General features: G+C 43.4%; 2 pseudogenes; one reads left to right on the top strand and one right to left on the bottom strand.

The window, feature by feature from the left end:
- Positions 1-219: 219 nt before the first annotated feature.
- LOC127783330 (uncharacterized) lies at positions 220-6,960 on the bottom strand (annotated as a pseudogene).
- Positions 6,961-7,679: 719 nt separating this feature from the next.
- LOC127782648 (uncharacterized) lies at positions 7,680-9,836 on the top strand (annotated as a pseudogene).
- Positions 9,837-11,104: the final 1,268 nt, after the last annotated feature.

Raw genomic sequence — 11,104 nt, 5'->3', positions numbered from 1 at the left:
CATACATACATACAATTTTCATATATATCAGGTTCTCAGCATCTCTCAACAACAAATAGCAACAGTACAGCACACATGGCGCTCAAACCACTCCAAACTACCTCAATCGATGCTCACAACCCAGTAACAATGACAGACAAGACACTTCTCCAAGAACGCAAAATAAACTTTGGTAGGTTCAGAAAAGGTTATAGACTACCAGACAGATCCATACTCCCTACTAGATATCAGTAATCTTATAGACTACCAGTCTACCAGTACATATAACTAAATAAGTCTTGCAGGCAGATTTTCAGTTAAGCACGAGTTCAACTCAGCTGAACAAAAAAAATTATAATCTATATAACAAGATAGAACTGCTTGAGATGTAACAGCTTCCCCCATATAAATCTTCATACTACATCATATCACCTTAACACGCGGAAGTCACCGATACGCTCAAACAATTTTCTGCGCTGTCGATGCTTCAAGGCAGCTGTCCAAACAACATTCACCTGCAGTTCATAGGGACCTTGCTCACGGACACATTCTTCATCATCGTGTCCAAGAACGAGCTCAAAGATTGAGCCAGCTCCTTCAGAAACACAGACATTGAGCACCAGTTCATCATCCAAATTGACGGCTACGAAACAGCGAGTCAGATCAACTGATCCATCAGCTCCAAGAACTCTGTTACTGCCTTCCACTTCACTGTCATACAGGATGATTTTGTTCTGATCATCTCCAGTAGTCCAAGCAGTCACTTTGCCAGTGAAAAACGTGGATACAACCCCCTTAATTTTGACTGCAACAGAAGCTTCCACAGCTAATTGAACAGGACTATACACAAAATCAATTGTACTCAGGCAGCTCTCTAGCGATAAAGTCATCGGCTGCTTTGTATAGCAGATGGCATTGTGTTCTCGCACACCTTTGCAGAAATCTTTGTCGACATCGCCATCGTCTCTAATCTTCAAATTGAACTCAAAATACATTTTGTCTGTTGCACCCAGCGCTCGATTAGGTCCTGTCAGAGTTAGTGTGTCCTCCTGTAAATAGATTAGGGGAAATCATGTCAGAAATGCCACCAAAAACACCAGGCTCGATAAGTCGAATACAGTTCAGACAGTGCCAACAATATGTTAAGAGAAATTTGGGTACATAATACATACAGATAATAATTTTAGGTATATGAAACAGCCTGTGAATTGCATTTCAAACTCCCACGTTCAAATGAGCAACATGCCAATATAAATTCTTTTGTTTCCACTTTTTCCAGTACAAAACGTACATGATCCCAGAGCACTACCGTTGCACTGGATTAACAAAATAGTATAACAGGTAAAAGTACCAGGATCTTGGGATATAGAAACTAATTAAGTAAATCAAATCTCACAAAAAAGGGGAAGTCATGGATTGATTGATGTTCCAACAGTAACTGTCCTGACCCTCTTAGACAGCAGGAATGGACTACGGCAATCAGATTCGGTGGATATATGATATTGACAGCAAGGTTTAAGATCTGGCAGTAGGGATTTTAATGTCCAGGAAACAGGATTTCTATCGTATCAGGCGTTTCACCAGCCATTATGGAACTATGCAACCGTCTACATTTCACTTAACAATGTGAGCCTAATTAACAGGTCATTTATAGTGTAGAATATCAGACAGCGGATTGTAAAGGCAATGGCATTTGGATTTGAACAGTAAATAGTATTAATCTAGCAAGGAGGAGGAACGAATCAGTAACATACCGGCGAGGTGATGATCTGGGGATTGTTCCTGTCACGCCTGAACAGATAGACACACCTGAAATCATACTCATCCCTGGCCAGCACAGTGCCAAATACCCTGATAGGGTAACCCACATCAGACTCGGCCACCTTGATTGCAATCACATTGACAGAGTCCATCTCCCACCAGTAGTCGGGGAAAGCTAGCGACTTGATAGGTGGTCCACGTGCAAGCTTTGCTGCAAAATCAAGCCAGAGACATAAATCAAACCAGGAAAGTAAATTTTTTTAAGACATGTACAATAGTCAAAGAATGAACAAGGAACAAGGATGATATTATAACAAATGGATGTTAGATAGATCTCCCTCCCCTTGAGCCCAAGGGCACAAGGGGACCTTGACCCGCGCCCTGATCGAGGGCGCCCAGCCCCATTGGCTGGTGGGCCCCCGTCACCCCGCGCCATATAAACAGGGGTGGAGGCCGGGGCGGCACACGATACGAGGTTCGCTGCCGCCGCCAACTCCACCCACAAATTTTCCTTTAATGCATTCTATGCATTGTTCTAAATCTGAGAACTCCAATGGAGAAAGAATGTCATTCTTAACTAGTCTCAATTCTCCCCCTCGAAATATGGCCTAAACGACAGTGCCATAATTTCGATGAGACATCAGGAGTTCTCTTTCTTTTCTTGTTTCCTTCTGTCAATGAGGACACAACATTAACATTCTCAGCAAAAGATAACAAATAAAGCTCATCTTGCAACACAGCAAGAGCTCATCTTGCAACACAGCAAGACCAATACATGCATTATTATACCATAGTTCACATTTGCCATTTCCAAAATGGCAATCATATCCATCAAAATCCAATTTCGATACACTTATTAAATAAAAAACATCTCGAAGTAAAAGTGTGAAGCCATTCGGGAGCTCTAGGCAAAGACTCCAACAGCTTCTACTTTTGCTTCAACTCCATTGGCAACTCTAATGGATCTTTTGTTTCTTTGCGTAGTCCTCGTCGAACGGAATCCCTTTAAACAATTACACGCATGAATAGTTACTCTAGAATCAATCCACTATGTGGATCTAAAATAACCAACATAATGAGATTCATTTACAAATGTAATAATGTTCTAACCTTTCTTTGCCATGATCATTTTCAGGAGGTCAAGACAATCTTTCTTGTAATGTCCTGTCTTCTTGCAGTGGAGACACTGATCATTTTCAACAGTGAACTGGTGTTGCTGAGGCAGATGCTGAGGCTGTTTCCCTTTTGAGGGGATGGTTTGTGGCTCTTTTTCTTGTTATCTTTAACATAGTTAATAGAGCCACCATTGGACTCTTTGATTCTTTCCTCCTCTTGCACACAATTAGCGATGAGCTTTCCAAAATTCCATTTCTCTAGATTTATGTTGAAGTTGACAATAAAGTTGTCAAAATGCTTTGGCAATGAGGCCAAAACCAGATGGACCAGAAAGTCATCTGTGATGCCCAAATCCATTGGCTTCAACTTGGAAGCCATGTTGCTCATCCTAAGAATGTGGTCTCTTACACCACCCCCATGGTACCTCTCTGTCACAAGCTGCTTTATCAGCTGTGTCGCATAAGTCTTTGAAGAACCAGTAAACTGGCTCTTTATTCTTTCGAGGTACTCAGAGACGGTGTCACACTCTGGGATTGAGCCCAATATGGTTGGCTCAATCGTGTTCTTTACCACAGCCAAACATTTCTTGTTAAGCTCTGTTTGGCTGTGGTAAAGAACACGATTGAGCTTAACAAGAAATGTTTGGCTGTGGTAAAGAACACGATTGAGCCAACCATATTGGGCTCAATCCCAGAGTGTGACACCGTCTCTGAGTACCTCGAAAGAATAAAGAGCCAGTTTACTGGTTCTTCAAAGACTTATGCGACACAGCTGATAAAGCAGCTTGTGACAGAGAGGTACCATGGGGGTGGTGTAAGAGACCACATTCTTAGGATGAGCAACATGGCTTCCAAGTTGAAGCCAATGGATTTGGGCATCACAGATGACTTTCTGGTCCATCTGGTTTTGGCCTCATTGCCAAAGCATTTTGACAACTTTATTGTCAACTTCAACATAAGTCTAGAGAAATGGAATTTTGAAAAGCTCATCACTAATTGTGTGTAAGAGGAAGAAAGAATCAAAGAGTCTAATGGTGGCTCTATTAACTATGTTAAAGATAACAAGAAAACGAGCCACAAATCATCTCCCTCAAAAGGGAAACAGCCTCAGCATCTGCCTCAGCAACAACAGTTCACTGTTGAAAAGGATCAGTGTCTCCACCGCAAGAAGACATGACATTACAAGAAAGATTGTCCTGACTTCCTGAAAATGATCATGGCAAAGAAAGGTGAGAACATTATTACATTTGTAAATGAATCTCATTATGTTGGTTATTCTAGATCCACATGGTGAATTGATTCTGGAGCAACTATTCATGCGTGTAATTGTTTAAAGGAATTCCGTTCGACGAGGACTACGCAAAGAAGCGAAAGATCCATTAGAGTTGCCAATGGAGTTGAAGCAAAAGTTGAAGCTGTTGGAGATCTTCGCCTAGAGCTCGCGAATGGCTTCACACTTTTACTTCGAGATGTTTTGTATGTCCCTTCTTTGCAAACAAATTTAATAAGTGTATCGAAATTGGATTTTGATGGATATGATTGCCATTTTGGAAATGACAAATGTGAACTATAGTATAATAATGCATGTATTGGTCTTGTTGTGTTGCAAGATGAGCTTTATTTTTTATCTCTTTCTGAGAATGTGAATGTTGTGTCCTCGTTGACAAAAGAAAACAAGAAAAGAAAGAGAACTCCTGATGTCTCATCGAAATTATGGCACTGTCGTTTAGGCCATATTTCGAGGGGAAGAATTGAGAGACTAGTTAAGAATGATATTCTTCCTCCATTGGAGTTCTCAGATTTAGAACAATGCATAGAATGCATTAAAGGAAAATTTGTAAAGAGCATCAAAAAGGGTGCAAAACGAAGCGCAGGAATTTTGGAGATCATTCATACAGATATTTGTGGTCCATTTCCTATGAAAAGTGTGGATGGCTATGACTCGTTCATAACATTCACAGACGATTACTCCTGTTATGGTTATATTTATCCAATTAAAGAAAAATCAGAAGCATTGAATAAATTTAAGATATTCAAAGCTGAAGTTGAAAATCAGCATGATATAAAGATTAAAATAATAAGATCTAACCGTGGGGGGGAGTACTATGGTCGGCATACGCCTTATGGGCACGTCCCTGGACCTTTTGCAAGGTTCTTGCTAGAGAATGGAATAGTAGCCCACTATTCAACACCGGGCGAACCTCAACAGAATGGGGTAGCTGAAAGGCGTAACCGTACCCTTATGGATATGGTGCGCAGCATGATGAGCTACTCCACCCTACCATTGGGTTTATGGATGGAGGCGTTAAAAACCGCCATTCATATCCTCAATAGAGTTCCAAGCAAATCGGTGCCCAAAACACTGTATGAGCTATGGACAGGAAGAGTACTAAAGTTATACTGCGATAACAAACCTGCAGTAATGTACGCTCACAACAATCAGTCAAGTGGTGCTGCCAAACACATTGACATAAAGTACTATGTTGTGAAGGACAAAGTCCGGGATCAAACAATCAGTCTCGAGCACATTAGAACAAAAAGGATGCTCGCGGATCCGCTCACGAAAAACCTACCACCCAACGTGTTCAAGGAACATGTAGCCGGCATGGGTTTAAGGGAAGCCTTATGAATCCTGGACTACAGGGCCCAAAAGTTAAAGTATAATACAGATGTGTATAGTGGCTATCGAATCCATCGGCGATTATCCGTGACGATGAAACATGCTCTATGTGCAAATCTGTGATGGAATAGAAAAAGGCTAAAAGAAATAGTGAGATCAAGGGGGAGAATGTTAGATAGATCTACCTCCCCTTGAGCCCAACAGCACAAAGGGACCTTGACCCGTGCCCTGATCGGGGGACGCCCAGCCCATTAGCTGGTGGGCCCCCGTCACCCTGCGCCATATAAACAGAGGTGGAGGCCGAGGTGGCACACGATACGAGGTTCACTGCCACCGCCAACTCCACCCACAAAACCCTAACTGATCGAGGGGGCGCAGCCAGTGACGGGAAGCATCACGCCGCGTCACGCCTCGTCGTCCTCGCCTACGACCGCCGCCGTCACGACCACCGTCGCCGCCGTCCACGTCAAGCGCGACAACAACGACGATGGCCGGCGCCTCTTCCTCCTCCTCAACGTCAACCAGTCGCATCCCTAAACCCTCTCACTTCCCTCTCTGTTGTTTCATCCATATTTGTTCATCCACCCAAGAGCTCTACCCGACTAGATCTAAGGCTAGACGATCCTATAGAAAACCCTAACAGTGGATGGATGTACTCACACTCTTTGTCCAGGTCAAAGAAGGCTATGTTGTAGGCACAAAATCGAGTAGGAATTGAGCAAAACTGCTTGGGGGTTATATTCGGTGATCTCTCGGCGTCGAACCATGTTTAGAACTTGAACCACCTTCTCATCCTATGTGAGCTCTGGTTCACTGTCCAGCTCCCAATTCTCCTCCTCCTCCTTCAGAGCAGCCATATCACTTTGCTTGGCATCATCCTTAGCACACGGTTCATCAGAATCATCCCCATTCTTGTCAATGCCAAATATACTAGCGTGTTCTCCGGCCTGGCAGCCACCATAGCTGCAAAACAAGCAAAGTTTTGGTTTTGATGTTTCCCATCCAACAAACAAAAAAAAAATACTCCCTCCGTTTCATATTATAAGACTTTCTAGCACTACCAATATTCATATAGATATTAATAAATCTATACACATATATATGTTTAGATTCATTAACATATATATGAATGAATGCGGACAATACTATAAAGTCTTATAATATAAAACAAAGGAAGTACCAATTAAGAGGGATATACTGACTGACGCAAACGAGTGAACAAAGCAGAACAGATGTACATGAATGATGAATGATCGATCAATTAGTTGTGGATTATATATACTCACATGAGTAATCTTTCTCCGAGTCTATGAGGCTGCAATCACGCTCGGCAGGAATATCAAGAACTGTCAACGCCGCCTTCTCTTCCCATGTGAGCTCCCGCTTACGCTTGCCTGCAACAATTGGAAGATTCAGTCCGCCGCCGCCGACGTCGTCGATTACCATACCGCTCCGCTCGCTTTCGTCCGCCATCTTGACGCCCATGAAGAAGAAGAAGAAGAACACAGAAAGAAAGGGGACACAGGTAAGAAAGATTAGGTGTTGTTCATGGCCATACAATGCGATTTCGTCGAAGAATCGGAAGAGAGAATCGAGGCGATCGAGGAGTGTACCGGCCGTAGACGTGTTCGCTGGCAGTGGCAGCCCTGATCGCCCCCTTAGGGTTTTCTCTTTCTTTTTCCCCGATTATGAAGAGGCTAGGGTTTGTTTGGTGAGGACGAAGAGTAAGTTACCTGATGGGCCTTTTTCTTTGGAAAAGACTTAACCTGATGGGCCTATAAAGAAGGAAAACCCATTTCACCGCAGCGGATCGACTTCTCGGTTGCGGCGTGCTAGGGAGTCAAAGTATACTTTTTTCCTACAGAATATATCTTCACTTCATGGGCCACAGGCCCAGGTCCAGAATAAAAGGTGAGGAAGACTTGTCACGAGTCTTCCCCGCACCATCACCGAGCAAGACGATCAATCGAGAGAAACCCTAGTGCATATTCACTTTGGAGCCATTTTAAACCTTATCAAATTTTAGTAAAGTTATCAAAAAAAAAAAAAGTGGCCACATTTAGTTTACTGTTAAATTTTGGTAACTATATAAGAAATCCTACCAAAATTTTAGTATAGTTGCTAAAATTATCAAAATTTGGTAAGATTTATTTTGGCATCAAAAGTGAACAGGCCCGGGGAAAGAAAACCCCTTTCACCGCAGCTGCGATCGATCGACTTGTCGGTTGCGGCGTGCTAGGGTTCCAGGAGAGATCGCACTCGCACCACGTACGGTACGCTCGCCTCCTCGATCGATCCCCTCTTCCTCTTGCTATATCGATGCGAATCGCGCGCGCATGCAGTTAATCCCAAATTAACCCTCGATCTCAACCTCTCCTGTTCGAATTCGTCTTATTCTTTTCTCCTTGGCGGCAAGATGGGGGATGCGAGCGGGCTGTGCGCGATGATGGAGCCCAGCGGCAGCGGCGACGAGGGTCCGGCTGCTGCTGCTGCTGCGGTAGTGAATAATCCTATGCAAGTGCTCGACCTGGAGGGGGAATGTGAGTGCGCAGTCCACAAATGTATTTTATTTTATTTTTATTATTAAATTGTTCATCACACGTTGGTTGCTTGATGCGATGCATAAAAGAACAAATCTAAATATTGCAAATTTTGCTTCTCTTCTGAATTTATAGCTGTGGCTGGCCACCTGATCGAACAACAAACTAATGGCGATGACAGCATTGGCAAGATGGGTGAACTAACCAAGAAGGTCACCATGGAGAAGGAGGAGGAGCATGGAGGTGGTATGGCTGCTGGGAAGGAGGAGAAGCAGCAGCCAACTCATCTGAAAAAGCAGCAGCAGCAGGTGGGAAAGGTGAAGAAGAAGAGGCTCCCGGATTTTGGACAGGAGTTGACATGGGAGGAGAAAGCGGTGAGCGTTCTTGACATCGTTCGCCGCTATCAGTTAACTGAATACGACCCCAAGTCAAAAGAATTTACCCCTACCCAGGTCAGTTTCTGTTTCTGCAACATGGCATTCTTTGACCACGACAAAGAGTGTGAGTATCCTTTCACTTATTCTAAATTTCTAAATTTGCACGTATCATTTCATTCACTTGTCTAATTAGTTCTCGATCCGTTTATTCCTATGAATATATGTAAATTCAAGCAATATATACTTGTGAAAACTTCTTCCTCCCTATCTGTTGAGTCTCTAGATCGATGTCATGTGTAGTAATAATAATGTTCTTGTTCGATTTCTGTTTCTGGCCCAATTTTTGCAGCAAAAATTAGTCCTGGGTCTCCGATTCGCACTATCCCTTCCTCCAAGTTTGTGATGTTGGAAGGCTCTGTTAATGTCATTGCAATCAAGGTCACCGAGTCTGATTCAGGTTACCCCATCAGCATCTTTGGAACTGTGCTGGCGAGGGATAAGCAGGACTACAGATGTGTCTATTTGTTCAGGCGTGATAGGGACCATCCCCAACTCATCACCTCGCCGGTCTGTATCCGATTCGTTCCTCTTCTCGAACACATTATATTCTTGACATCGTCTGAATTATAAGTGACATGCTTTTCATTAAATCGATGTACGTGCAGGAGGATACACTAACTCTTACAGGCCCAAAGAGAGGGCTTGCTACCAAAGGATCCATGTATTTTGAGTTCAATTTGAAGATTAAGGGGGATGGGGCTACTGACAGATTTCAGCAAAGGTTTCATAGAACATGATGCCGTCGCTTATGAAAAGCCACTCAAGACTTTAGAACTAGAAAGTTTCATGAGTAGAGTGGCGTTTATCTATACACCTGTTCCTTATGCTGTGCAAGCTACCCTTGCTGTCAATTTCTTGGAGGGGCTGTCAAATTTCACCGGTACAGTAAGTGCTTGGACTACTGGGAATGTTGAAAATGAGATCATCTTATATGACAGTAGAGTGGAAGGGACAGAGACAAGTGTTAGGAATGATGGACGTGTTACATTAACTCGTAATATAGTAGCTGTCGTGTGTAAACACAAGCTGGTGCTCAAAGTTTGTGTGTTTGAGGGTGGAAGTGAAGTTGCATGTTTTAAGTTTGTTCTAGGGCATCGTAATGAAGAATGTACTCAGAAGAAAGGCCCTTATGTGCTGCAAGTGAAGGTTAGGTGGATTGGAATCATAGAACACTACAATCGGAAAATGTGGGAGCGTATTGGGAGATTTGGAAATATTTTATGGTGATAGTATGTGAAACTCTGGGTGAATTATATGTGGCGCATACATCTCTAGCGAAGTATCTTTGTTATAGGCTGTAAAATGGGGCATGTTTTCCCGAATTTCCACAAATTGCATATCCAGGTAGAACTGTAAAGGAAGGTGAAAATAATAAGAATGATAGTTGGTGTCATAAGATCAGAAGAAGAAAAAGAGGAGCTCACCTGCTGAAAGTCCAAGGGGACCCATAGCCCTTGGTCCCTCTTCAATCTCTTCCCAAAATCTCTGGTCCTCTGACAGACACAGTATGACTGTTTCTGTAAACCGCATCAGTAGGAATGTAGCAAACCTTTCCCCTACTAACAAATTAACATATATGCCACAGTGCTCGCATGACGTTTAACTTTGCATATAATTCCTGCAATAATATAGATGAGATGCTGCAAAAGGTAATGTAATAGCATAAGCAATAACAAGGAAAATTGTAAGCTGGATGCAACTCCTTTTAACATATAAACATGAAAGAAGGGAGTTATAGACCACAGATTCACAAAAATAGTTTGGTTTACCCATTGTAGGACAATCCATCCACAAAACAATATGCATTTTACAGTCGTTGGATAGTATTTTTCAGAATTTGAAGACATTAAACTTTTGTTGGTTTTTTTTCACCGGGCCGGCAAAGATGCCGGCCGAAGTATATTAAGATAAAGCAAAGAATGTACATTATTGGTTACAAGCAGGGCCACATCCCTTTTAAGAGAGACAGAAAAAGCCGTCGCTCAAAGGAGATGGGGAGCAAACACACAAAAGACCTCTCCCAACAGAGCTACAACAAGCCTTCTCACGGAGGAGGGATCAAACCCGCCGCCAGCCACGTTTCCCATTCATCCTTGATCGTCGCGAATAGGCAGGCTGGTGACGAGGCTCGGCCATCGAACACGCGAGCGTTCCATTCCTTCCAGATCAGCAAGTCACCAAAATCACGCCCGCGTCAAAGGTTTTCCTCTCCTTCTTGGTAACCACCTTGCGCGCAGCACACCACCAAGTGGGCAAGTCATCATCTGGCACTGCATGAAGGAGGCCAATCCTGCCCCTAACTAGCCCCCAAACTTCACGGGAGAAGGCGCAGTTAAGGAAGATGTGGGTGCAAGATTCGATATCTTTGGAGCAAAGATGGCAGATTGGAGCCAGATGCCATCCACGCCGTTGCAAATTATCAGCCGTAAGGCAGGCATTCTTCATGGCGCAGAACATAAAGAATTTGCAGCGTTCCGGTGCGCGTGACTTCCAAATAATCTTGCCCAGCAAACATCGAGTACGACCAGCGGATAGCAACAAGTAGGCTGACTTGACGAAGAAGGTTCCGTTCTTCGCCGGCCACCAGACCGCCGCGTCAGCCACCGCGGGCTCAAGCTGTATCGAGGAAAGTAGGTCCCAGAGGGCAAAGAA

The sequence above is a fragment of the Oryza glaberrima genome, chromosome 8 (assembly GCF_000147395.1).
Source record: "Oryza glaberrima chromosome 8, OglaRS2, whole genome shotgun sequence".
NCBI classification, from domain to species: Eukaryota; Viridiplantae; Streptophyta; class Magnoliopsida; order Poales; family Poaceae; genus Oryza; species Oryza glaberrima.
The sequence above is the reverse complement of the archived record's forward strand: the minus strand, read 5'-3'. Positions and strand labels throughout refer to the sequence as shown.